This window comes from Haemaphysalis longicornis, unplaced genomic scaffold, assembly GCF_048455015.1.
Source record: "Haemaphysalis longicornis isolate Haplotype H1 unplaced genomic scaffold, Haemaphysalis longicornis Haplotype H1 scaffold_7, whole genome shotgun sequence".
NCBI classification, from domain to species: domain Eukaryota; kingdom Metazoa; phylum Arthropoda; class Arachnida; order Ixodida; family Ixodidae; genus Haemaphysalis; species Haemaphysalis longicornis.
Genome location: NW_027526422.1, coordinates 127,233,374 through 127,261,351, shown reverse-complemented (window position 1 = coordinate 127,261,351; position 27,978 = coordinate 127,233,374). Strand labels below are relative to the sequence as shown.

Below are 27,978 nucleotides of genomic sequence, written 5' to 3'. Positions count from 1 at the left end.
TAGTTCATTGCACAGTCCAGTAATAAAGAAACGAGCCTGCCACTTTTCATTGAAAAATCGCCATTCATTTTGGAGTTACAACTGTTCACGCAAGAATAAACTGCAAAAAATCGTTTTGAGAAAAACAAGAACAAATTTTTAGATGCGAAGCATCTCATGCTCGGGGCTGTGTCCCTCCCTCCCTCGTTGTCGTTGTCCGCCGTCCGCACTCCACTGCGCATGCGCGTCTCTTCAGCCTCGTCAGCGTTTCGGCTGACGTCAGCGCAGTCCACTATGAAAAGAAATAGTTTGGCGGTGCCCGGTTTCGATCCCACGACTCTCTGGCCGCAACGGGAGGTACGTGGCGCTCTTCCAACTCCGCTGCAAACCGAGACGGGAGCATGCGCTACGAACGCGCCTTATGTCCTTCACTCATTCAAACTACGCCAAGAAGCTACTGATACAACGAAGGCTCGCGAAGCTGAACGTCAACAGAAACGACTAACCTAAAACTAATGGGAACTTCAGTCGACCCCATGGCTGCTTCGCATACTACTCAGGGTTCCCCTACGGGAAGATGGTGTAATTTTTTTGATCCGCGTATGAACCAGATAATCTTGCTCTGGAAAAATAAAATTCACCTGGTTCACATTTAAGGCCGGGCCCTCTTTAGCTGCCAGGAGCTCTTTTTTTGGCCTTTATTGTTGCCTGTATTTTCTTGCGGAGGTTTTTGTCTCACACATTCCTGGCGCTTACCTTTCTTCACGCGGTACTGGTCACTCGTACAACATGCTACGCGAGTGTGGTGGCGAGGTTTGATGCCTGCTTCCCTCAAATTATCTCCTGTACTTCTGTTCCCATCGCTGAAGCGTCACAGAGCATAATATATAACAAAAGTAGAATGAAGAGGCTCATGTGGATGTCTTGGGCAACCCAGGCCAGTTGTACAAAAATAGATTATAGGGTTTTCATAGCTATAATTTTATAACTTTGCAGTAAAGGTGCTCGCAGTGGCACTTCACAGCTGTTCTGTAAGTTCTCAAGCTTTGCAGCAGTATGCGATACGTTCCCGTTCATACGGTCTTGGGTTGGAGCTTACTGCGTATCGATTGTCAGAAAATTTCGCTTCTTTCGCCTCGTTATGCTGGATGTAACTACGCCTGTTTATTAAAAATACCAGACTCTGTTATTACTGTTTCTACTACAAATAATACCGGAATAATGACGAGCCCGGTAGTATTCACAGCGGGATCATAAAGCACGCGCAAAGTAAACAACAGAGACGGTTGTGGTGTCATGCATCCCCGTTATGGACATATAAGGCTATGTTGAGAAAATGTAAGCCTTGAAAATATTCTTTGAATAATCTTTATATGTAACAGACTAGACGATACCAGAAAATTTCCAATATACGCTGCTGATATTCGGTGCGTAAGCAGTTTCTGTTACCGCACCACTTTAGTTTCGTTTCAAGATCCACTCACGAGCTGTTAGAATTTTTGCTATAATTTTGAACTAACTCAGATAAGAACATGATTCTTTCTCCAGAATATTTAAGAATGTTTGCGGGTTCTCAAAATGTAACGAAGAAAAAATAGTATGTTTATAAAAAAACGTCTTTTCAAAGGTGGCGATCCTTTAACTTCTTTAATAACTGCATGAATTATTCACCGCAAGTTTCCCGCAACACAGATTATTGGCTACTCTGATGCAAATGTACTTCCATTTTTCATCGATGTGCACCTGGCAGGAATTCTTTCTGATTGAGTGTAGGGTTTAACGCGCCGACGCAACGCAGACGATGAGGCGCGCCGTAGTGGAGGGCTCCGGATTAATTTTGACCACTGGGGATTTTAACGTGCGCCGAAATCTCGTACACACAGGCGTTTTTGCTTTTCGCCTCCATCAGAAAAGCGGCCGCCGCGGCCGGGAATCGAACCCGCGACCTCGTGCTGAGCAGCGCAACGCCTTAGCCACTGAGCCATCGCGGCGGGTAGGAATTCTTTCTTACGTACGCGCATACTGCTTCTTACAGTACGCATTGCCCCTGTTTTCTTTTTACTTACGATGCCACCCAGGGCATAGCCAGAAAGAGGGAGGGGTGTTGGGGGTCAGAACACCCCCCAAATTTTATAGGAGGCGCATATCCCACCTTTTATCGTTATTTTTTCCGCCTACGCTTTTGTAGTGAAAGCTACCGTACACTACCTCGGGCAGTCTTCACGGGGTGACCAGTTTTGACCTTGAGAGCTAGAGGTCAAACCACACCCCTTCCTGGAGCGCCCGGGTTGGAGCAGCGCCGGATTGGGGGGGGGGGGGGTGGAAATAGGCGAGGCGGGAACAGAGAAACGCGCAGGACCCGTGCCGCCACCTGGCGGTGGAAGGCGAGGACACCGCCGCCTCAGCGATAAGTGCGCGCGACGAAAGAAAACGACGTCGCGACGTGCGCGCAGAGTCGTGTGCGATGGAGTAGGACGAACGTCCAGCTGTAGTCGCTCCTACAGCGTCAACGCTTAAAAAATAACGCCGTGAGGTGAAAAAGACGAAACACGGTACTGTTGTGTCCAGCTTCGCTACCTTCAAGTCCTACGGGATAGTGTGAGCTTCCTCCATTTTCCTACTCACATTATGTAGAATTTTTTTCTGTAAAGACGAAAATACGACAGCAAAACGATAATAATATTGCTTATGCGGAGACTATCTTTTTAAAATTTATTGATCGGTGGGGTATCACACCCCCGAAAAATACCTCCGGTTACGCCACTGGACGCCAGTATTACTTTCGGTGCGAAAGCGGCGTCGCACGGCTCGTCTGGCAGGTATGAATAAGCATATGATAGCTTTTCTAACACGCTAAGGGGTTACATGTTTTCATTGCACAGTAGCGTCACGAAACACCATCCCTACGTTTAGTTAGCTTGGCTGCCAGATGATAAAGTACCTCTTATTGGTCAACAATTGTTCCACATTTGGTTCTCATCCACTCGTGTTTTAGGGCGTTGAAATGAGGTGTTATAATCATCTCTAGAAAGAGTAGGAAGCAAATAACCGCAGAGTCGGTCCGATAAGACAGATTCGATTCCCCCAGAGAGCTTTGGTAGTTGGGTATTTTTGGATGGGCTTGTGCACGCGCGTTTTGCTTTTATTCGCTGGCTTGATTTCGAGGGTGGGAGGTAAACAACTTCCAAAAAACAGACCATCTGCTGCTTCTAATGTTACGTCGTTTCTTTTAATTGTGACCCCGTCGTAGCGGCATTTTCGTCAAAAGATTTATGAATCAAGGCCGAAATACCCTTTGAAAGCGCTTTTGCAATTGCTTTCACTCGAGAGAGAGGGTTACGGGGATCCGACAGTGCTGTAGGTGTGTTTTGGGGTTTATTACTTTAGCACAGATGTAGGAGCGCGCTCACGTTGAACCGGAAGTCGCCTAATTCTGCTGGGTATAAAGCGCGGCTGCTAGCTCATCACCCGCATTCATCGCAACCGGTGGCCACAAAAATAAAAGCACTCATGGCGTTTGTCCAAAATGTGCTGCTTAGTCTCTTGAATGTAGTAACTTTAGTAATGATCTTCGATCTTCCGAGTTTGACCGAATACGACACTGTCCTTGTGGACGAAGAATACGACTACATCATAGGTAAGGCAGAAAATTTCAGTCGGCTGTCATCACGAAAAATCTGGAGGTGCATTGCTTGCATGACGCATGCGTTTTCTACGGCCATGATCGCAAAAATTGCGGTGTCCATTATCCTGGGACTTGTTCCGGTCGGGAAATTGGTTGTTACAGCAAACCCTTATTGTAATAGAGTCCTCGAGACAAGAAGCTATCTTCGTTATAAGCAGCACTTTGTTAAAAAGGGAGACAATTTGCCCTCACTGCACTGCAGTGAGTGTTGTGAAATGCTTTGAATGAAGCGACATTTCGAACCACGCGGTTTTGTTATAACGGGGGTGTACCGTATATTGAACAGAAACTGGATTGTATTTTAACCTCAGTCATTTAAATCAAGGAATTGATCATTCTTGTGACCTGTTGTCAGATGTGGAATATTATGCGGCAGCTTTCCTGCTTCTTGCTACCAGCGGCAGCTACGCAAGCAGCTGACACTGGCGCCGAATTGTTGTCACATATTCCAAAGACAGCAGGGATACGAAAAAATTGAAATATTTTGCAAAACGGAAATGATGTGACGCCTGCAGCCGGCTTGTAAGCAGTGTAGTGAAACAGCACAGATCGAATTCAGCGACGGTTGCAGGTGCACGGGTAACCATTGAAGGACGCGGGAACCTATGCAACTCAAGCATTAGCATCAGCGTAAGGCATTCCGTTTTGCAGAGAACATCCGAGACGCATAAACTGTGCCGTGGTTTTGGTTCCTGTCATTATGCGGCAGCTGTCCCATGCAATGGCCAGTATTCCTTCGGTGGCATGTTGCAGGTCTGCTGACAACTCATGACTCCGTTCTGAGCAGCTATGTATCGGCTCTAGGCTATTTTAATGGAACCAGCATGACAAACATGCATTCTAGAGCGCCAACATTGTAAAAAATTATGTCTGCAACCACCCTGCTAAATAAACAAATAAATAAATAAAAATAAATAAATAAATAAATAAATAAATAAATAAATAAATAAATAAATAAATAAATAAATAAATAAATAAATAAATAAATAAATAAATAAATAAATAAAACCGGTACAGTGCGGCCGGGGAAGTCATAACGGTTTTTCTTTCAAAGCCAGTAAACATACTTAAGTGCACCCCGAAAGCCGTGTTTCGTGTGGCGTGGCTGTATACAGGAGTGTGTACTTGACTGGCAGCGCTTGTCCCCTTGTTAGATTCTCGTCTCTGCCAGGTCGTTTTTGTATTTTTGTTGAACCCGGCGCGGTGGCTGAATGGCTAAGGCGTTTTGATGCCGAGCCCAAGGGTGCGGGTTCGATTCCAGCAACGGTGGCTGCTTTTCTGGTGGCGAAAAAAAGCGAAAACGGCCCGGTGACGGTGCTCATGTTAAGGATTTTCAGGTGGTAGAAATTAACCCTTCAGTACTGCGCGCCTCATAGGCCGCGTGTAGCTTAGGCGCTTTGAACCCCCCAAATCAATATTTTAGTGGAAAGCACGTACAGGTTTGGGGTCTCGCGCCATTGACCACGCGGAATATTTAGCCTCATTGGACACACAACCATTTTCATAAGATAATGTATATCTACACATTAGGCAGCACAGATAGCGATCTATTGTATTCATGAAAATTGGGAAAAGTTTATTTGTATATACACTGATCGATCATATATGCAAGCAAGTCTTGGTCGTCCACGTTCGTATACTGTCATTCAGTCTTCAGAATTTATGCAGCAGTCAAACTTTCACACTCCATATTGTCAACGGTTGTTGATATCCATGCCATCTACTTTGCGCACGCATTCATTACTACAGCAACTTACGCAACATAAATTGGGGATATTAAGGAATTTAAAGGCGTGTTCTGGAGCCCAAAATTTGTTGACGAATTCTGCTCCGAACACAATTTTTGCAAGGCGCACCGGTTAGCACTCGCAAATTAACTCATTTTATTTCTGGGCACATTGTAATGTCTGAAAATTCGCTAGCTCACCATCTTACTGGTGCACCGCCTTCGAGCTCAACGCGTATTGCCCCGCCTTGCATGTGAGGAAGTTCAAGGGTGTACTGGAGGCAGTTGATAGGGCTTATTAGTCCGAACTCAGTTGCGCCGGAAACATCGCGTAAAGTTGTACGAAGTGTACTCCTCGCTCACATATTGCCATGTAGCGAGCTCTCTACACAGGTTACTTTCTGTTACAACGCCTTGCAGTGCCCCGATGTTTATGGTTTGCGCAGGATGGAACATAGCCTGGTTCTTACTGCAACCTGCTGTCTTTGATAAATAAAGAATATAACACACTCCTCACACACCTAGGTTTTTCTAGCTTGATCAACAATGTTCTCGATGTGTCTGAATGCTTCTAGAAAGGACTACACTCCAACATAAATATACATAGGCCAAACTCGGCTGCATTCGATTCACGAGTTCTAGACCGCGCAAGTTCGTTTGTATAACTGATTCTTCAAGATTCGTTGATCTGAGAGTTTGTTTAGGCCGACAGGCTCGTGACAAGAAACTTTAGCAAGGCGATGGACTTGTATGTCGCATTGCGGAAAGAGGCGGCGGCGTCGTATCCGAAAGTTGGTCACACAAATACGTCACCAAGCGTGGGGCGCGAGCGCCGAACGGGATAGAACGAACTATAGACCTTTTCAACTTCTACGCCCTGTAAGCTGCCATTTTATCAGTGGGTTGTGCTAGCGGCCCTATAATTGGCGCAGTCGACAGGAATATGTAACTCCGCATGCGCAACACAGCCCAGGACATGTCCTGATCTTATGAAAGATTAACGAATGGAAAGGTTTATACAATAGCGGAAAAGAGAGAAGACACGTGCGTCAAACTGAAGCGTCTGCGCAGTAAAGAAATGCCACATTACACCGCCACGGGTGCGGCCGCAGTGGCGGCTCCTCCCGCCGAGCTTCTCAATCTGCCGTGGCCTCACCCTGTGACGCAGCAGTTACAAGCGATTCGGAGAACCTTGCTCGGCACCACAACCGCACTCCCTGCTGACGTTGCAGTCGCTTCGGTTCCTCTACCGGGATAAACAACTTTACTATAGGGAGAAAAATTACTCTAAGACATTTAACACGCGGGAACATTATAATTCGTATTTCCTACATGGGAGCAGTGTAAAGTGTCTGCCCCACTGTTGATGGGTACCCAAGATATAGCACTTTTTCAACACCCCTTACACACAGACACACTAAAAATTGGCCGCGTATTAGGTCCTTCCGTTGCAAATATCGACAAAATACGATAGTCTTTGGTCGCCATTTACTAAGTAAATACCTCCTTCGCTTCCCCGCTCACATCTCATGCTGTTCCTCTTCCATTGCGCTCCTCAACACTCTAGAGGTTTTCGTCAGTCAATTCAAATTGACCGCGTTCCCCTGCTCAGGCCGGGTGCATCGATGCCAGCGCTGCCGTACGGTGGGGACGCGCTTGAATCGAGGCACCCTACTTCACCGTTTATAGAACCACGTTGCCCTACTCTACGCGCATTCCAAGCGGAACGTGGAACCTGTCTAGTGGAACCTTTCGTAACTGTTGCCGTTTGATTTCTTAAAATTCCCCCAGAAGCTATGCTGGCGCGGGTGACAGCAGGCGACAGAGTGAATACAATGAATGCAGTATTTAACTTGCTATCGCAAAAATCAATCATCCATAAATTTTTATAGAGGAACACTGAAAATATCACGTATGTATTGATATTCTGCCTCATAGTCGCGTAATGTTTTAGCTTGTTCAACAATGTTCACAGGTGTGAACATTGAAACTGGACCTATGCATGTGCTACATTCAATGGACAATTGGACTGTCGCCCACAAATGCGTCCTGTGTATGTCCAATGGGGCACTAGATAGACAATTTGTTCAACGGCCTTCCGAAGGCCTTTGAAAAAGCCGTGTAGCACAGGAATTTTAAACGTTTATATTTGGCTGTGGGTATATAAACCTATTGAGCAGCTTCTGTGTCGCTATGGCCGGGTGGCTGAATCGAGTCCCAGACCGACCGACAGGCAAACATACAGACAGATCAAAATTTCTGCGTTTAACTAGCTCATGAAAGAGTATCGTCAAGAATACCTGGAATGTTTTCATAACAGTAAAACGTGTCTGCCCAATACTTTGATTAGGTAGCCACAAAGCAACCAAGCAAAAGAGGGAGAGAAAAAAAGTGTCTTTAATTAAACTGAAGATGCTAGAGATTACTGTGTACGCGCATCAGAAAATGTAAAAGCTGGATCAATGATTTTTAAAGCAAAGCTTTTTACCTCTACCCCCCAAGGGTTCTTTCGCGACCGTTGGTGTCACCAGAAAACTCCAGCGAACAAATAAAAGAATTTACTGGCACCGCCGGGAATCGAACCTGGAATTAATAGACTAACAAAGCGAGAGCCCGTTGTCTTACCGATTTAGCTACGAGCCCACGCGAAGACGGGGAAGGCAGGTGGTGTACTCACCAAGCACATCTACGGGTTTACCCCCTGCGTTCTCGCTGAATGCCACGTGAAAGCGTCACGCGACCACTCACGCCCGTCTAGCGGCCCTGTGCGCACCTTGCTCATGTGCTAAGAGTTACAAAAAATAAAGGAAGCGCACCAATGCATGGCATCTCACTTCTAGTACGTCGATGTGCTAAAGCCTGTGGCCTCCAGTGTTCACGTAAAAAATCACAGCTCGTTGTCGTCCGCCCTCACGCCAAACCATGGAATACATTAAAATACTAGTTGATAGCCAGGCCATCACTCCAAGCCGCAGCATCAGGATCCTGGGCCCACATCTCGAGGCTAACACCGAGTGACGTCTCCTTGCAGCGCCTCAAAAACAGCATTAATCAAATCATACACATGATCAGGCGAGTTGCCACCAAGAAGCGAGGCTAAAGGAATCCGGTACCTTTCGATTAATTGAAGCTTTTGCCCTCTCGAGAGTCACTTACGTCAACCCCCTGTGTTCTTCTCGACGAAAAAGACATAGAGATGCTTTATATAATGATTACAAAGGCGGTCGAGCAGGTCATTGGTCTTCTCATGAGTGCGTCCACATAGAGGCTGCTTAGCACGGGGCTCCACAACACGGTGTAAGAGCTGATAAAAGGCCCTCTTTCTAACCAGAAGGTCCGACTCAGAACTGCGATGGGTAACCGAATGCTTCACCAGATTGGCTGGACAGCCCAGAATGTTACTCCGCTTGACGTTCTCCAAGACTCTTGGCGACTAAAACCAAAGACGCTCCCCTTGCCCAGAAATGTGAACCCCTCACATGACGAGGGTCACTGAAAAGCACGGGCTCAAGCGCTAAACACCACCCTCCGTGGGGATCATGCAGTTATCTACACAGACGCCTCCAAACATCGAGGGCAGCAACACGCCATCATCGTGGCTACCTCCAGAACCAACCTCCTTGCGTGTACCTCGCTTAGGACCCAAGAAATGACGGCAGCAGAAGAGGCAGCCATCACCTTGGCTCTCACTCAACCAGGGGTTCGGAGGGTAGTCACCGATTCCCAGCAAGCCTACTGGAATAACCAATCGGGTTGGGTGTTCTGACCTGCACTGCGCGTGATAAAAAACCACTAGCCAAGTGGTTCCATTCAGCTCATCTGGACGCCCCCTCACGCTTCAATGGAGGGCAACAAATACGCCCACCCAACAAGCCTGCGCTTTTACCTCCCGTGCTATGGAGCTGCAAGAGGACAGTCACCCGCTTGTCACGTTCAGGGGGATGAACCAGCATTATCGCCTTCTGAGACAGACCGTACCTTCGCCTTACCCTGACCTTTCCAGCGAACAACAAACTACCCTACGGCTCATACAATCCGGGCTCTTTCCCACAGCCTACGCGTCTTTACTTAATGCATCCGAATCGCTACGACGCTGAATGTAAATTTTGCTCAGAAGTAGGAGCACTCCGCCCCGTAATCGGGGTGTGCGACTTTAGCCCTGAGCACCCTCCTCTCTTTCCATCAACTACCCAACAAGAGCAATGGGAGATGCTGCTGTCCAGGCCCTCTCTACCTACCCAGCTTCAGCGGGTGGACAGAACACAGGCCGCCCGTACTGTCCACAGAAGAAGGAATCACTCCCCAGGGCTGCACTCTGGGCCGTTCAGAAATCTGAACAGAATTATTTCTTTCTCCTCCTTCTCTTTCGCTGCCGCAAATCTCGTCGCCTCCGTCCGCGGCGCAGAGACGGAGAAGTCAGATCGTCTAACACCGGGTTGGAGCTTACTTTAATTTTATAAAAAAAGTTTCCACTCTTGTGCTACACCAATACAACTCAACAAAACACCGTTCATGCATCATGCATTGATTTAACCTTATCAAGAATATCTCTTTGAAGTAATAAATGGTGTGGTTAAGTGCATTTCACTTCTCTCTGGTTTTACTGTTTGTAGAGCGATGTGAGTGAATATAAGTGACGTCGCATGGGTAATTGCTATGGGTGCCGTTTACAGCTTTGCTTTCCAACCACATTCACGGGGTGGATTGGCACGATTTTTTTTGTGCCTTTTCCAGGCTGGGCATTCTTTGTGGGCTATAAGTAGTGATATCGACCTCGTGATAAGATCAACAGGTGTATGGTTACATCTTTCCGCTTCGCAACTGGAAGGGCGCGGGGTGTTCAGTCCCTGTGCCGAAGGAAACAACCAAACCGTACAAGACCACGTTACCGTCTCACCGCCTCACTAAACCTGGTTCGCAATCTGTGATTTTTGATAATACAATCACTGCGGCATGCCCTGATTCCCCCTGCTCGGCTGAGTCAGGATGCTGATATCGGAATTATTCTTCTGAGAGGTACTTGTGGCTCGGCCGCATTTAATTCTTCCGAAAACCAGTTACGTTGTTCCGTTTTTATGGTGCTATATTTCTTTTGAAGGAACTGCAGACTTACAAAATGCTGCAATATTTTCCAGTTATTTTGTTTCCTTAATATGTGTGAGTGCATACTTCAGAAGGGGTAGAGCGCAGATTGTATCGTCGGTATCACCGCTTTTTCTGTCGTCCGGGCGTAAGCTGCTGTTAGGAAGTTTTGGACAGTCGTATAACCTGTAGTGAGTTAATCGCTATCATCAGAATTCGTCGCTTTCATCCACCTGAGTTTGTACAAGAAGCTTAATTGCTTCTTAAAGGAGTACTGACACCAAATTTTGACGCCCAAAAAATGATATCATTAGCTTCAGTAGTTTGTACAGATGCCTCACAGAAATTTTTGCAGCGATCCGAGGCCGGAATCACATGTAAAATTGATTTTGATTGCCCAGGCCGCGAGCTTTCACAAATCGGCAGCACTAGCGAAATCGCTTTCGGCGTGACGAAACATCGGCCTGCGTGTCTGGCCGGTTCAGGGTGACGTCATATAGTCGTTTTCAGAACCGGAAACGATATCCTGCGCTGCTGTTGTCGGTGGTATTCGTTTGGGCAGGAGACGTGGGCGTAGCTGTGTGAGCAATGCTTGTAAACGTTGCGTGTTCGACGTCTTTGCTCTTCAGTTCGTGGCCGGCGCATGGTATTCCCTTGCACTGGTGCCGAAAACTGCGCGGTGCCGGCACCGCGAGGTGCGCGATGTCGACGGGCACCGCGGCGACGCGGCGGTGCGCGTCGCCCAGCTCCCCCAAGTTGTGCTATGGCAAGCTCGCGGTATGCGAAGCCTGTCCGAGCAAATCGGCGACGACGCCAAGATGCATTATTTTCCACGCGACGACATGCAGCGCTAAACGTGGACTGAGTACGTGCACGGCGGCGGCCGCTAGAACTGTCGCCCAAGCCAGCAGGCTCGGGGTTGCACGGGTCACCTTGGGTGTTGGGAACTTTAGGCTTGCTATCGTTGGTATCGTGGCGACTATTTGATCGCTGGTATCTGTACAACTGCGAATGACCATCCCTTACACAACTTTTCACCACACTATCATCCCCTTTTTCGCATATGGAGCTTTATTTTGGCAATAATCTCCGTTTCAGTGATCGGTGACCAAGACATCTGCCGCGGCCTGTTTTGATTCTAGCGCACAGGTGGCGCCATCTGTCGGCCGCTCGCCGCACCGCTGTGCCGGCAGTGCTGGGTCGGAGCGCCGAACCTCCGCTTCCGGTCAGCGTAGGCTTACCATCGCGGCAAATATCTGAACGCCACTTTTAAATTCAGCTCTGATAACAACCCCTAGCACAATTTTTCGACACACAACATCTACTTTCTCGCATGTGCAACTTCTTTTTCGCGATCAGATTGATTAGAAGAGTGGCGAAAAGCTGTTGCTATCACGGTCTGCGCCGGTTCGAGCCCCAGTGATATTAAAAAACGGACGACGGCGAAGACATCGCCGGCCTAATCGCCTGGCCAAATAAAGTTGTTCTGTCTGTCGGGTGGCAGCGACTCATCCGAGTCTGACGATTCAGACGACATGTCGACTGCCCGGGCGAGGGCGGACCATGCCTGTGCAATCGTAGCAGACGGTGCGGCGAACGCATGGAGGAAAGAAAAACGTCCCTGACGTCACGGGTGAGACCATGACGTAAGGCTGGCCCGCTTGCAGGCTGGCCTTCGAACGGCCATTGTCCCGCGCGGCGACCAAATTTGAAATTGGTTGCAATAAACGTGCTATAATTAATCCTGTGTTGGCGGCTGACGGCTTTCGGTTCGATTTTCGTAATTACTGGGCCAATAGGTATTCTTTACAGCATAAAAACTGAAAGCGGGAAATTTCGTGTCAGTACTCCTTTAATATATTAGTATTCGTTGAAGCAGGATTTAAAAAATTCCAGTCATGCCAAATATTAATGCCAATTACCGCTGCTTTTGCCACCGGACAAAAGCAGCGGTAACTTCACTTCCCAAATGAGGGGCGGAAGGGGTAGGGAAAGTCATCGGCTTTGTCAGGGCGGCATTGGATAAATAGTAACTTCGCCGTCAACGCAGCTGAGGGAACGGTCGCCACTTTCGATTGATCAGGTCCTTGTCTTTTAAGGATTGGCCAGTCGACTTGTCGAGAGAAGAAGGAGGAAAGAAATTTATTGAAGCGACAGCTTTTTAAGTGGGTCAGATGGCATTGTGTCGAAAAACTAATGCATTTCCCCATAGACTAGTTGGTCGACGAAAAATCTCAGATAAGATCTCTGTGCACACGGAGCATGCGTGAAACCGGGCTTCCTTGTGTCAAAACGGTTACTTGAAAATCGCGGAAAAGAAACAGTTCTAGATAAGACAATGCACGCATCGAATATGAAGAAGATGTATAGTCATGGACAGATGAAACGCAAGCAAGAAAATATGAACCAGGACACACGAACATCACGATTTCTTTTCATGCAAGTCAACTTGATGCGTGGCTTTATTACAGTAACAAAGTTGGAAATTGTGGCTTTCCAAATATCAGAGCGTGCCATTATTTTGAGTTTTCCTGTATAAGCATTTCATTTGACCGTGACTGTACAATAGTATACCTTTCCCTCATTAACAACGTATCCGTATACATATAGATCGCCCGTGGAAGAGTTTACTTAGTGCACGAAAAATCGCCGCATTGGTTCGTTCTTTTGTTTAAGATGTGGGACTTTGAAGGTTTGAGATCGATTGGACGCACTTTCAGCGAAGGTTTTGACGCACTTTTGACGCAGTTTTGGTGCGAGAAACCTTTCTTTCGCGCTTTTGTCAACCCCCTTCAAGAAGGGATGGTAAATGTTTTGATAATGGTGCTTGGTGGGAGTGGCTGCTGAGGGAGGTGTGCAGTCAATGTGCCGCCTTCGCCAGCGCGGCTCTCTCCACCAGATGAGCCCGGTGGGGAAGACGCAAGCTAGACAGCATGATCTCTCACTGCTCGAGGGTAGGGGACGGGTTGGGGGGTTGTAGATCTGGGTTGTCCTTGCACTCCCAGGTGATGTGACGGAATGCGTCCGGTTGTCCCCAAAATTTACGTAGTGTATCCGCGGTTGAAGGGACAGTCTAGATGTGAAACAGTCTTGTGCAGCCAGAAATTTTTCCTGCGTTATAGAGCATCGGAAGCCATGGGATACTGCGGAAAACTTTCTGGCAGTGAATTCGATGCACAGGAGTGCGTACAGGAGGAATGAGTAACATTACACGCCAGCCGCGGTTGGCCTACTATATTTGCTAGATCCAGTCGGCGTAAAATTGGTTCAAGGCCGCATTAAAGCGATCTACTGCACTACCTGCGCCAACAAACAAAGAACAAACACCGTGCCGAGAAAGTAAAAAGAAATGAGCTATGGTAGGTTAACTCTTGCGGATGTGGTTGCAGAATCATTGCAATACCGGGGATAACAGGATGCACAACGTTGCTCGTTTGACACAGAAATCCCACCTGGTGAACATGACATTTCCAAATGAGAATAGGGCACTGCGCCGCTTTTACTGCACACACAAAAAATCGAAAACAGGTGGCTCGATAATGCTTCAAGGTGGGTTGCGTTTGCTTCATTCGCAGTGCGGCAGTGTCGGCCTACCCAACGGCAATGACTTGTCATTTGACGGGGCGGCGCTCGCCGTGCTATCAATATATGCAGCCGAAAACGAGAAGCGAAAAATAGCAAAGCCTTAGTTCTACGATTTTTGTTCCAGGAACCAGAAAAATGCGAAGATAAAAATAGCTGTGCAACAAAAGTGCAGTTTTTGTTGAACAATCGTAAATAACCATAACTAAAGCCACGAAAAGGTGTGCGTGTGGGGCCGCCCAGTGTGACCATCCATACGGCCGGATTTTGTTTGGAAACCAATTTTTCTACGCTCTACTTCGCCGGCATCATGAAATGGTGTGGAGATCATTATGGTATCGCGATTAACTGGCTAGACGGCTATGAATATCCCCTCTTCTACGGGTACGCGCCACTGCGCCGTCCGGGAGAGAGAGAGAGAGAGAAGAAACATTTAATAGAGCAAACGGTGGTGGTTGAGCCGTCACTCGGTGGGGTGGGTTCGCCTCAGCCCAGGTACCCTTGGGCCTTGGTTGCAGCCCTGGCAAGGGTGACCACAAAGATCTGGTCAGCGTGATGGGAGCTGGTCAGCAGGCCCGGCCCTCCCACTGCTCTGGGGAAGGTCTGGGATTGGGGGTAAGCGATGGGGTGTTTTGACAGGCCCACACCATGTGGTAGGTAGTATTAAGAGTGGGGCAGAAGTGACAGGGGAGGGTGTATTGGGTAGGGGAGATAGCGTGGAGGATGGGTGCGTTGTAATGGGTGTTTGTTTGCAATCGACGCCAGATGACTGCTTCCTTCTTGGTTAGTTGAGGGTGAGGTTGAGGCAAAGTGAGGCGAAGGTTGCGATAATGGTGCAGGATGTCGTGGTAGCTTGATGGAACAGCGGGAGGTGGAGGAGGCTGGACCGTGGGTTCTGTTCCTCAGGGAAATGCCCGGTGTGGAAGGGCGCGGGAAGCGGCATGAGCCGCCTCATTTCCCGAGGGACGAGTGGCCAGGGGTCCAGACGATGTACAGCTCGGGGAGGGGATTAATCGATGCGAGTATGCGTACTGCGGGGAGTGAGACGCGTCCACGTTGAATGTTACGGCAGGCTTGCTATTGTGAGGTATTCGGAGCCAGTTGTAGCGGCGATGGCTATGGCAATTTCTTCGGCAGTGGCGGTTGATGTCGAGAGAGTTCGGTGGGAGGTGAGAAGTGTGCCTTCTGAGTTTACAACCGCCAGAGCATGAGCCTGGCGTGAGGGGTAGAGGACGGCGTCGGTGTAGCGAGTATCGGGGTGAAAGTGGAATTGTGATCGAAGATGCTTAACCTGGGAGAGTCTTCTACCTTGGTTGAATTCTGGGTGCATACTGTTAGGAAATTTGGATACAGTAATTCTGGGACCGGATTGAAGATGGAATGCGTTGAAGGGCTTGTGAAGCAGGTGGGGTCGGGTATCCGAGGATCTGGAGGACGTGTTGGCCGGTGGTGGTAAGGAGGAGTCTGGTGAGTTGGCTGCTGCGCTGTGGTTCCAGGAACCTAGGCGCAAATATCCAGGGAGAACAGAGGAGGATGCTCGATGCTACCCTAGCGCTGCTCCTTGGTGCTGGAGAGAGATAGAGAGAGAGAGAGAGAGAGAGAGAGCGAGGAAGGAGGAGGAGCAGGAGGAGGACGAAGGAAGCAAACTTTATTAATTAAGGATAGCCCGAAGCGGCAGGGAAAGGGGGGGGGGTAGGAAGAACGCTAATAATGTCCAGCCATCCAGGCCACACAGACGAAGCTCCAGAGTGCTGTTAATGTATCCTTGACGTACCAAGAGGGCCGAATCCACTCCTCTTATGAGTGAACCCACTCGCCGTATGAGTGAACTCACGCCGGGTGGTGTTGGGCGAGAAGTGCGACAAGGCCCGGGCAAGACCAGACGAGGTGCGGAGGGTCAGGTTTGGATGTGCCACGGCATGCATAGCAGAGAACAAGGGGGTCTGTGAGAGAAGGGGAGGAACTGGGTGCAGATCTGGTCCGGAGGTGCAGATCTGGCGGGGGACATCAGAGAACCTGCCGGCGGTATGTTGTTGCCTTGCTGGGAGTCGTTGCCCGGGAGCTCGAAGTGAATATGCCGCGACAATGTGGGCGGTTATGGTGAAGCCGGAACGGGCCCGGTTGAGAAAATCCTGTGTACCGCGATTGCGGAGGAGAAAAAACGTTTATTGCTCCAATTGAATGGGAAGAAAGGAGCGCGGGACGGTTCTCGGTCACACATGGTGGGTGGCGTCCCCAGAACGGGATGCCATGGCCAGCTGCAGCTAGAATGGCCATGGTCACCATGCCACGCTGGTTTTCCAGGACATGACTTGTCAGCAGGACCTCCCACTGCTCCGGTGTCGGTGCGATGATTTGTGGTAGTTCGGTGATGCCTTTTCACTCCCACACCTTGTGGTACGGGGTGTTGGACGTCCCAGAGCAGAAGTTGTAGTCTTAGCTGAAGAGCGTGGGCTGTATATATTGGACAGCTGTGTTGCGTGCGGAAATGAGTTTGTCTGCAGTCTCCGGAGTTGTGGGGCTTCCTCCTTGGCTAGCTTGGGGTGTCGCGGCGGGTGTCTTTTTTTTGATAGCCTGTAGGGCTCTAGTATGTCACCAGGTCACGAGTCCTTAGACGGTAATGAAGCGGAAGATACCGCAGCCCGAGGCCACTCACACTGGGCTTCAACCCTCACAGGCACTCGCCACTCGGCCGACAAACACCCGTCCATCCCCAAGTGCAGCAGAGAGGGAGAGAGAAAACTTTATTTTAAAGCAAAGCATTCTACGTCTACCAGCCAACGATTCTTTCGTGGAGTGCGGGATAACAAACTCCCAACGCGGCGGAGGGTTTCACTTACGAAGTACACTATAGATGGCGCGGCGAATTTACCCAGCGTTACCCGCGCGGAAGTGCCTGCTCGCCGGCGTCGGCGTCGGCGGTACGGCTTTGTCGTCTGCTTCACCGACGGTTGTTTTGAGTCGTTTACTGCTCCTCCAGAGTAACCCGCACTCGACGGAATTAGTGGTCGTAAGGTAAATATACGCTCAGCATAGCTTCGCAGTGCGGGAAAACAAAATGTAGAGGTCACATACAGACATCTGGCCTCTAGAGAAATGCCACCTTTTGCGTACTGCTTGCCACGAATGGGACTCCGTTTTATAAATAGGTGAATGCCACTTCGGTTGCGTTTTAAGAGAGAGAGAGAGAATAAGTAAAGGAAAGGCAGGAATGTTAACCAGGCTACGGCCTAGTATGCTATCCTGCACGGGGGAAAGGGGAAGAATGAGGAAAAAGAGGAAAATAGACAAAGAAAGGGAAAGGTACGGACAGAGCGTGGAGTGGTGTGCCCAGCGGTAGGACACTATAGACATTGTCTAAAGTTCAGACAGTTCGTAGAGAGTAGTCTTGCGCTACAGTCTTTTGTGCAATTCCGTCGTTTTGAGGAAACACAGGAGCGCTTTTGTCGCCTTGTCCGCAGACGACGGAGAAGGCCAGTGACCCAGGATTGTCTCCTCAGAGAACGGGCGCCGAGAGTCTAACTTTCGTAGAGTCGCAGAGAGCTGGCTGCGTTCGGTTGAAAACCGTGGACAATCGCAGACGACATGTCGTATGGTCTCAGGTGTTTCACAGACTTCGCACGCCTCACTGACTGCCATTCCAATCAAATAGGAGTAAGCATTTGTGAATGCGACTCCAAGCCAGAGGCGACAAAGAATGGTTGCATCAGATCGTGGGAGGCCTAATGGGAGGGGGCGCTGAAGATGGGGGTCCAGGGCATGGATACGAGCGCTCGTGAACTCTTGGGTATTACAAAAGGCGAATGTAGCAACTAGTTCTGATAAATAGCGATTATAAATGTTCCCTCAGCTTTCTCGTAATTCTCAAATTTACTAAACTAACTAGTTCAAATCGGTATAAATGGGAATCACCAAGCTCACATGCCGAATGGATTCGGTGCCTGCGCTTGTGTCGCGCGCTGAGGAAGCCCCAAGCTAGCACACCAGGATGGCTAGGTTCAACTGCCTTATCCTTCGAAATGCGCTCCTCTCCGTTTTCTTTCTGCCGACGCACGGCCGTGGCCGACGCTGCTGCTGCGTTCGGGACGGCGCCCCCACGAATCCCAGGTAACGGCTGGCAGAATCTGGTTTCACGCTTTGTGAAGGCACGTGTGGGACGTCGCATGAGCAATTGTTGTGGGTGTCGTTTAAAGCTTTGCTTTCCAACCACGTTCACAGCGTGGATCGGAGAATTTTTTTTTTATTTTCAATTGTCGCGGAGGTGGGGGTGGCATCTGTCAGCCGCCTCCTTCGAGGCAGCTGCTGGTTGCACTTCGGATGAAGCTCATCAGGTCCCGTTGATCTTGGAGATTGATTGTATGCGGTGGCCAGCCAATCGTTGATGAGTGTGTTCTGAGTGTTGAGGTGTTTGTGCATTCCCTCAATATGTGTTATTGGTTGCGTTTGGCGTCGCAGTGGCTGCACTTGGGGATGAGGGGAGGTGGGCTTGTGATCTCATGTCGTAGACGGTGTAACCATGCCGGTGTTTGTAGTGTTTTTTGTGCTTGTCTGAGTAGTTTTGTTCTTCTCTGTCCAACAAAAGATGCGGGGGATACTCCATCCTGTTGTGAAGGTACTGTCTCAATTTTATATTACGGGGGAGGGGGGGGCGAATTTCAGCGTACATACATGGTCAGCGGGAGCCCGGATGAGTCCTTTACGGGCGAGTAGATTTGCTCGCTCGTTCTCTGGTAATCCCACGTGCCCAGGTACCCAGTGAATTCTGGCCTGTACTTTTACTGCGGCTTGAAGTTTCAGTGTAGATGGGAAGGTTATTCCGCTTGTAAGCAGGTGACATGCCTTCTTGAAGTCCGTGTAGATTTTTTGAAGTGGGGGGGGGGGGGGGTCGTCATTCGGCTTATTGCGAGTGCTATGGCCAGAATTTCAGCTTCTTTCAGAATGGTACAGCTCGTGGGTATTGAACATTCGTCCTCTTTGAGGTTCGTATATGCTATTGCTCCGGTTTATTTATTTCCAGATACTGCGGACAGCATTGCCGCCCAAGCTGAGATAGGTCCTTTCTTGGCGGCATCCGTGAATATGTGTTTTTGGTGGGGATCTCTCATAACTTTCTTTGGATAAAATGCCGCTCTAATTTGACGTCGAGATGGCTTCTTTTCTTTGTCCATGTGCCGGGGGATGGGCGGCACCTGTATGAGTTTTAAGATGTCTTGCTTGATGGGGGTTGTAATGACCTGGTTAAGGGCTTGGCTGGTATCCGAGTTCTGTGAGTGTAGCTCGTCCCGAGTAACACAAGCGTTATTAAAAAAGCAGGGAGTTGGTCACAAAGCGGAAGCCAGGGGAAGAATACGTTCTTTGCAATTTAGAGGAAGGGGGCATCTAGCGTGTGGTGCTGATTCCACTTGACCAACAGCGGGAGTTTTCCAACGCACCGTACTATGGGGAAGATAAAAAAGGGCATGCGGTACGGGCGGCGGAAGGCGGGAGGCCTTATCACGAAATGCTTGCGTACTGTAACACAAAAAACTAGCCAATTCCCCCCTTAAAGAGAAAAGGGGTGCGCGGGATGCCTGCAATCAGTCAGTATAAACCAAACCAAAGCTCAAAACCCCGAACCAACCCGTAAGCAAACCCAAACCATTCCCAATAAACTGAAATCAATACACATTCAACCACAACCGGACCCCTTACCCAACCCAAACCAAACCTCAGCTGAGCTGAGCTTGACTTGATACTGAAAGAAAGCCATACCACGCGCACACGCCAGACAACGAATCACCTTTCGTCACATAAAGGATCACCTCATCACAAACAGATTCACTTCCCCTGGCGTGTCTGATGTTACGCTATAGTTCTTGGGCACTTTCAAATCGGCAGCCCATCTCCCGGCATGCAGCGCGGCTATCAATGGCAGCGTCCGTGCCAACGGCGCTGCTGTACACAGGAACATGAGTCTCTGGAGCGGTCATTTCAAATTAACCGCTTATTTCCCGCCGTGCATCGCGGCCTAACGACGGCGGCGTCCGTGGCTACGACTCAGTGCAAGGATAACTTCTAACGCTTTGCATACGAATACCGTGTCCGAATGGCGCAATCGAATAGACGTCGGCTTCATAACGCGAGGCACCTAGGTTTTATGCCGACCAAGGGAAGCGTTTTTTTCTTGAGGCGGTTGGTTTTTTGCAACACCATCACGCGCTTTCATGGCGCAAGTCAGTCAATACAGGCTTCGCTTGAAAAGGAACAAAACAAAAGAGTCCTTGCAAAGATGAAAATGAGTAAATGGCTTCAATAGCGCTGATATAGCAGCTGCTTCAGCAGCTTTGCGCAGCGCAAGCTCGAGGAAGATGCCACATAAGTGTATACGGCTATCAGGACAATCGTTGTCGCCAGCGTAGTCAAAGGTTGGGCGAACATCATTCGGAGTCACTTCGAAAGAAATGGGCTGAGAAGTACGGATGCGTGCTCGTGTCTGCTCCATTCAGCTGCCGCCGGCGTAGGTATACGGAGCTAAGAAAAAAAATTATCTTCCCGTAGGGGAACCCTGAATAGTATGCGAAGGAGCCATGGGGTCGACTGAAGTTCCCATTAGTTTTCAGTTCGTCGTTTCCGTTGATGTTCAGTTTCGCGTGCCTTCGTTGTATCAGTACCTTCTTGACCTAGTTTGAATGAGTGAAGGACATAAGGTGCGTTCGTGGCATTTGTTCCCGTCTCGGTTTATAGCGCAGTGGGAAAAGCGCCGCGTACCCCTCCCTTTGCGGCCAGAGAGTCGTGGGATCGAAACCGGGCGCCGCCTAACTATTTCTTTTTATAGTGGACTGCGCTGACGTCAGCCCAAACGCTGACGGGACTGAAGAGCCGCGCACGCGCATGCGCAGTAGAGTGCGGGCGGCGGACAACGACAACGAGGGAGGGAGGGAGGGAGGGACACAGCCCTGAGCATGAGATGCTTCGCATCTATAAGTTTTCTCAGAGCCCGGGCTACCTCTGACAGCGCTTACGTATATGTCGTTACCTCCTCCTGCAGTTGGGGCGGGCTCCGCCGGATGCGCTCTCGCCAATCGGCTGACCGCGGACGGCACTGCACGCGTGCTGCTTCTGGAAGCTGGTGGCCTGGAGGACGGAGCGGTGCAGGTTCCCTTCTTTTCCCCGCTTCTGCAGCGCACCGAAGTGGACTGGGACTACGCCAGTGAGCCGCAACGAAACGCAAGCTTTTCTTTCGATGGCCAGGTCAGTACACTTATCAATCATTCAAAACATTTTAACTTTCTCAATAATTAACAAATGGTACTGAGGGGTTTTTAAACGTCGACAAATTACCTTCAAATCAAATCAAATCAAATCAGTTTATTCCAACACAAAGTGCTGAGGACCGTGAACAAAAAGCCTCAGAAAGGGCTTGACAGGGTCCACGGCCCCTATACAAAGCAGATGCAACCAGAACAGGCATAAAATTTACAACACCTGGTTGATTAGCAGTCATGGTACTTCATAAAATTCACACATTCAGCACATCATAAAATTCACACACACGGTACATCATAAAATTCACATACATAAAACGGATGATACATGAACAGGATTATATACAAGATACATTGTTCAAATGAAATGGCAACTGATACCGTAGCATTTGTTCACCGTAATTCGTTCGGTTCTTCGGTATTAGCCAGCGGTCAACTCGGCGAATATTTCGCGGGTACATTTTAGGCTGAAGTTTGGAAATACTGATGATGATGAAGTGGTTGTTGGGGGGGGGGGAAGGGGGGACAGAGGCCGGTAACTGTCTGGCGTTACGCCGACACCTCAACCGGCCGAACGGAAGCGAGGAGGGTGGGAGAGTCGAAAGAGTAGGTAGAGTGGGGGGGGGGGGGGGGAAGGAGTAGGGAGAAGGTGAAAGGCAGGTAGTAGGGGTCGCACACGCAAATTTCGCAGTACAGTGGGGCAATCGGAGATGACAGGGTGTTACAGCAAGGTTGGTGGGTGGCAATGAGTACAGAATAGGAATACAGGGGGTCACACCAGAGTTAGCTGGTGGCATAGGGAACGGGAACATCGGAACCATAAATAATACCAGAGGGATACCAGAGGGGTACCACAGGAACGGCAGATGACATCGGAAACAGAAAATAATAACAGTGGGATACGACAACAACGGAAGCCAAAGGTAACATGTGAAACTTTCCCATAGAGTTACGGAACAGTTTTGTGACCAGTAAAGCGTTGAAGGACTCAGACAGTACGTTTCCTTTCGCCCGGAGTGCTTCCCTTTGCGTCGTCATGACTCCGCTGGGTAGGACGGCACAAGGAAAACGCTACGATGGAATGCCATCTCATTGTCAAATAGTATGAAAATCGGCGTATGCCCAGCGCATGGTTCGCAAGAAATAACAGCGTACTATGCGCAAGAAATAACAACGTACTATGCAGTATTTCCAAATTGGAAATACTGCATAGTACGTTGTTATTTCTTGCGCATAGTACGCTGTTATTTCTTGCGAACCATGCGCTGGGCATACGCCGATTTTCATACTATTTGACAATGAGATGGCATTCCATCGTAGCGTTTTCCTTGTGCCGTCCTACCCAGCGGAGTCATGACGACGCAAAGGGAAGCACTCCGGGCGAAAGGAAACGTACTGTCTGAGTCCTTCAACGCTTTACTGGTCACAAAACTGTTCCGTAACTCTATGGGAAAGTTTCACATGTTACCTTTGGCTTCCGCATGATGGCGCCTCCATCTGTGTGAGGCCACTCCTCGGGCTTCGCAGCGACGGTCAGGGCAATGAGGACGCCGTCAGTTGTTAATGTTTGATGCGGAAAGGACGTGCAATGAGCTCGTCACACTATGTTCTCTTATGCGAGCTTATCAGTTCTTACAAGAACGATTCCATACACATATTGGACCTCGGGCTGTCGTGCAGTGTACAATGATACTATAAACAAAACTTACACAGCGAAGCAGAGCAGCGTAAGAAATGAAAGCGGGTGATTCCGCGGTAAGAAACTGCCTACTTGAGCTTCGACTCCACGTACATTCGTGTAGACGAGAAACATGTTGGCGCCACTGGCGTCATCTGTGTCGAGGAATTTGAAGTCAAGCGCAAAGCGCTGTCACTGTAGCGTGACCAGCGATTCTGAGGACTAACAACACCTTGAGAAAGTTTGACGGCTTGCCAGCCTGTTTTAAAAAGTCGAAGCCGTGATCCGGGACGCTGATAACATGACGACCAGTAAAATAAAGTCTTCTAAGGTGCTTCAAATTTCTGAAGAGGACGTACATTACACAGTTTACAGCGAACGACATTGTTTTGTACTCGTTGCTCAATATTCGAGCAGTTTCTGCTGCTATCAGCTGCCTTACCAAGGTGGCGGTGGTTGTTTCGTTGGCTTAAACGGTGTCAGCCTGGTTTCGTAAGCCGACAATTGCTCCGCCAGAGCGCCACCTAATGAAATGAGTCAGTAGTATTGCTACTTCATCACGAATCTACCAGTTCCGTCTCCCGAAGGAAGCTAACAAGAATGCACGACACCAACTTAGCATCAATCAATTGCCCCCCTGGGAACATGTCGTGATCCAGAGTGGTGTGTGGGGCTGACAACTTTCGCATCGCTAAGAGCAGTGCCGTCCGTTCTACAGTATGCTCTGGCCCGCACATTACGCAGTGGTGTACATCCTCTAGCACTGCACATGACGAGCACAGAGGTGATCGCACGAGGATCACTTTGAGCAGCCAAGCTTTGGTCCTCGCTGAGGCCGTTCGGATGCGGTACAGCAATGTTGCCTCCGATATTTTAAGTCCCTTTGTGACTCAAGGCTGATGGGGCGCTGTGTAGGCCTTGGGGATTCCAAGGACTTGAAATGGTCGACTACTGCCCGCCCGAATTCGATCCGGTTGTCGCTGAAAACTTTAACAGTCGGTGCAAATGACAGCGTATCCCGTGTCATCTGATCAGCGGCCTCATTTCTCTTGACGCCAACACGGATTGAATCCATTGAGACCGCTCATGGCAACGTCGGCTGCTGAGCTCTTGCACAGGCCGTAAGGAACGCTGGCAGACCCCTTTTGTGGGGATACTATGCTGCTAAAGTTGCAGTGCTGCTTTTCAATTTGTCGGGTTCACGACTACCTGCGTCTTAATTTTTGTATGACGTAATTTTCCTCAAAGCAGACCGATGAGAATTTATTCGGTTTTGGTGGAGACACTACGTGGCCCAGTTGTGTATCCCAGGAACCCTTCAATTCTGGAATGACAAACACCGCGGCACTAGGCCCCTTCTGCTGATAAACTGCGCCATCCGTAAAAATGTCGAGCTGTTTTAGGTTAGTTTTCTCCAGATGTTCAAGCATCAAGGATCTGGCTGTTTCTAACTAGGGTGTCTCTCTTGATTCGTATGTGAGGAACGTGTAGCTGACACTAATGGCTCTTATATAAGACCACGGCGACATTGAGGTATAATTTTTTTCCCGGCTGCTGATGGCACGAAGTTCTCACAGTGTAAAGAGCAGTGTGCGCATGAGAGGCGGTCCTTTTGAGAAGCCGCCTTATTATTGCTCTTCGAGCATTCGTGTACCCTAGACACATTATTTGCGTGAGTAACCTTTGAGTCGAGAGCAAGTGGAGTGTAGGAGACTGGCTCTCCCGTATAACCTTTTTGTTTGCCGCTCCCTGAGAAAGTCCAATTGCTGGCCTCAGCCCTTTCCAGCGCAATGTTTCGAGGCACCCATACCGGGAATCGGAAGAGAAAATCATGGGCAGCTGATAAAGAATCCCACTTAAAATTAGTGCTGAGTGCAGTTTAATCATGGCAGCCAGTTTAATCAAGGCACCAACTTAGCTGCCGCTATTCTCATCGAAGTGTTCACACGGCGAATCATAGTCGAAAAAGTCGCATACGCTGTCCTTCGCCAATACAGTCTGCTGTCCAACCCCAAGGAACCGCTCGCGAGTGGCTTTACGGATAGGCAGGATTCCTAATGGCAAATTAAGGCAGGTAAACCATCTTGGCTTCCCAGGAAAAAAAAAATATGATTCTCGGATGAGAGCGTCAGGCCGACGGAGGACGAATATTTCTGCATGGTGTGAACAGTACGTTGAACCATCACTTCCATTCGCTTGTATTGGTAATCAGAAACCCCTATGCAGACATTGCCAGCGTACAGAGATACATGAGCTAGTCGTCAGTCTTCTATTAGTGCTTCAGGTAGCCCAGTCATGGCCACATTGAAAAGAATAGGGGACAAGAGACTACCACGAGGCAGACCGATTGAGACGCTTCTTTCTTCGTACAGTGCTCTCTCCAACCGTAATTGCATGTACCGGTCTTTGACAAAGTCGTGACCAAACCGAAGTATGTTTCCTGAAATCCATATTGCATGTAGTCTCTCTACTATTGGTCGTCTCCAGGCGGAATTGTACGACTCCGAAACTTCGAAAAACAGGACAGCACTTGACAGTCTACGCACGCGGTTTATTCGACATGGCTGATGCGGTCCACGACGCTATCCTGGGCACGCAAGTGTCGCCGGAAGCCAGTAATGCAGGAAGGTAGTTTATGATGCTCTAGCCACTAGGTTAACCTCAATCAAGGAAGGTTCTCCGTCAATTTCGCCACACAGGATGAGAGGGAAACAGCCGGTATGAAGACACCGCCGTTTGGTACATTTCAGGCTCAAGAACCTGCACCCCAGGCGAGTTTTCAAGAAGGAGGAATGACACCGCTCTCTCAAAGGTAGTTGAAGTACAAGAGGAGGTATTTTGTGTGTCCTGCCGGCAAGTTGTACGGCATTTGATTGCCGATTCCGTCAGCACCTGATGCACAGCGTTTCCGTAAGGTACCTGGCGCAGTCTCGAACTCCCGAAGAGAGATTGGGGCATCCAACGTTGAAGACAAAGAAGGCAATAGGAAAGAGAGTCCCCCATTCATTGTCGAAGGGCAAGCCTCCGCAGATATTCAGTCAATTGGGAGATCGCCACATCCTTCCGCAATGTCAGGGCCACAAACGGCCTTATCGGACGCCATTCACCAGGAAGGGATTTCACGATGGTCTAAAAAAAAGGCACTGGTGCGAACACCCTTAATAAAAAGCAAAACGTAGCCCATTGGGAGCGCCATAATATGATCGTACAGAACCGGATAGCGCAATTCAGTCGGTTGAAGGTGGTCTTCAGGGTTGCACCACCCTTTCTTCGCCTAAGCTGCCGGCCTGCTTTTCGCCTGGTGGCACACCGGTTCTTCAGCTTCAAGTCTGGAGCTCGGAAGTGGCACGGTAGCTATAGCGTTGTTGCATTCTTTTCTTTGCTCTCTGACATATCTTTGAACAGATCACCTGACGCAACCCTCAGCTACGGGCAATTTTCACTTCGCTGTGGTGAAAACCAGCTGCGCTAATGAACATAGGAAAGTGGTAGCTGCCCATGCGGTCGGGTGCTGTGCAACACTGGATTTGTATATCACTTGTGTGGAGAGTAAGATCAGTAGTGCTTGCCGACGCAGGCGGTCGGAAAAACGTAGGAGCCCCATAAACCGCAACAAACAGGTTCAAGCGGTCGATAGTGTTGACAATACGGTTTCCCCTGGTATCCGTCTTTTTGTCGCCTAGGGAGTCTACAGTCACGTGTACGTACACTGATAGCTCAGTGACGGCTACATCACAGGCGAAAGAGATTTCGATCCCTTCGTCGCTCACTACCATCTGCGCCCCACTCCGCCACAAGTCATCGAAGACAGTTACTGAGCTGGCTGGACTGTGCGCTGCTTTTCAGCGCGTTCTAAAGCACAAGTAAATCAAAGGGCTGCCTTTACAGACTGCAAGTCAGCATTCGAGAGCTTAAAATTGCTACCAAAAACAGCTTGCCTGGGAAATGAATCTTCTGCACCTACAAGGAAATCTGCAGTGGCTCCCTGCACACTGTGGAGTGGCAGGCAACGTAACAGTTAACAAAGCCGCCTCATCTGCCCACAGCCCCCGTTTACAAGCTCTGCCGACCAAGTTGAGGAAAAAGGATGCGGCAATAGCCGCATCACCGAGCGTATGGAAAACGCAGATGTCTATCTGAACGAACGCAAGGCAGCAATATGCACCAGTGCACCTGATCGACCCCAAGTGCGCTTACAGGATGCCACCAGGGCTTAGCAAGCGCAATGAAACCGTCCTACATCGACTGCGGTTGAATGTGGCTTACACATGACATCGACTGTACAAAATCCAGCAGCAACTTCACCTGTTGAGCGCAAAATTGAACAGGTACGGTGTAAAAACAGGACAAACGTGCGCTTGTATACATGCGCACAAACGAACGTTGAGGCACCTTCCAGTGTGGCCTATACAGGAAAACTAACATGTCACAGACGTACATAAACAAATTCATGAAAAGTAGAGCGCTGAACTTTACAGGACGACCACAGAATAAAAAGGAAACACGAAATGGTACAATTCGATACCAACAAGCCCAACACCAAGCTTTATTTACCATAAACAACGACTTGAAAGAATTTAACAAACTTATTCCGGTGCTTGATGCTGCACTGTTTTTATTTCTTGGATAGGGACCGGTGAGCGGGCATAACTTTGATAGCTTCTCAGGAGTATAGAGGGCAACGTCAACACCTGTTGTCTTTTACACTTTCCTTAAGTTATGCGATATTCATGGAGATTACAATACAACAGCGACTCTGCCTTGCCCCCTGGTGTGACGTAGATTGAATGGGCGGTCCTCTGAAGGGGCCCCGCATCTGGTCGCAAAAAATGGGTCCCCTTTTTGCAAAACGGTGCTTAAGGCTGTCCGGGCGCTGTTGTAGCAGCTAGCTGTGAGAAGAGGAAGGCTGGCCATCGCGGCAGTCGCGGCACGGGTTAACACCCACGGCAGATGTACGAAATTGTCGTGGTCGGTGAGGTTCTTATATTCACAAGTTGTTCAA

General features: G+C 49.1%; 1 pseudogene across 1 annotated transcript in view; it reads left to right on the top strand.

Annotated features, from left to right (window-relative positions):
• Positions 1-3,478: 3,478 nt before the first annotated feature.
• LOC144146940 (4-pyridoxate dehydrogenase-like) overlaps positions 3,479-27,978 on the top strand; it is a 79,345-nt pseudogene continuing 54,845 nt past the window's right edge. Inside the window, exons 1-2 of the transcript XR_013317777.1 lie at positions 3,479-3,616; positions 21,082-21,284. The product of XR_013317777.1 is annotated as a 4-pyridoxate dehydrogenase-like (transcript). The remainder of the gene's footprint in view (positions 3,617-21,081; positions 21,285-27,978) is intronic.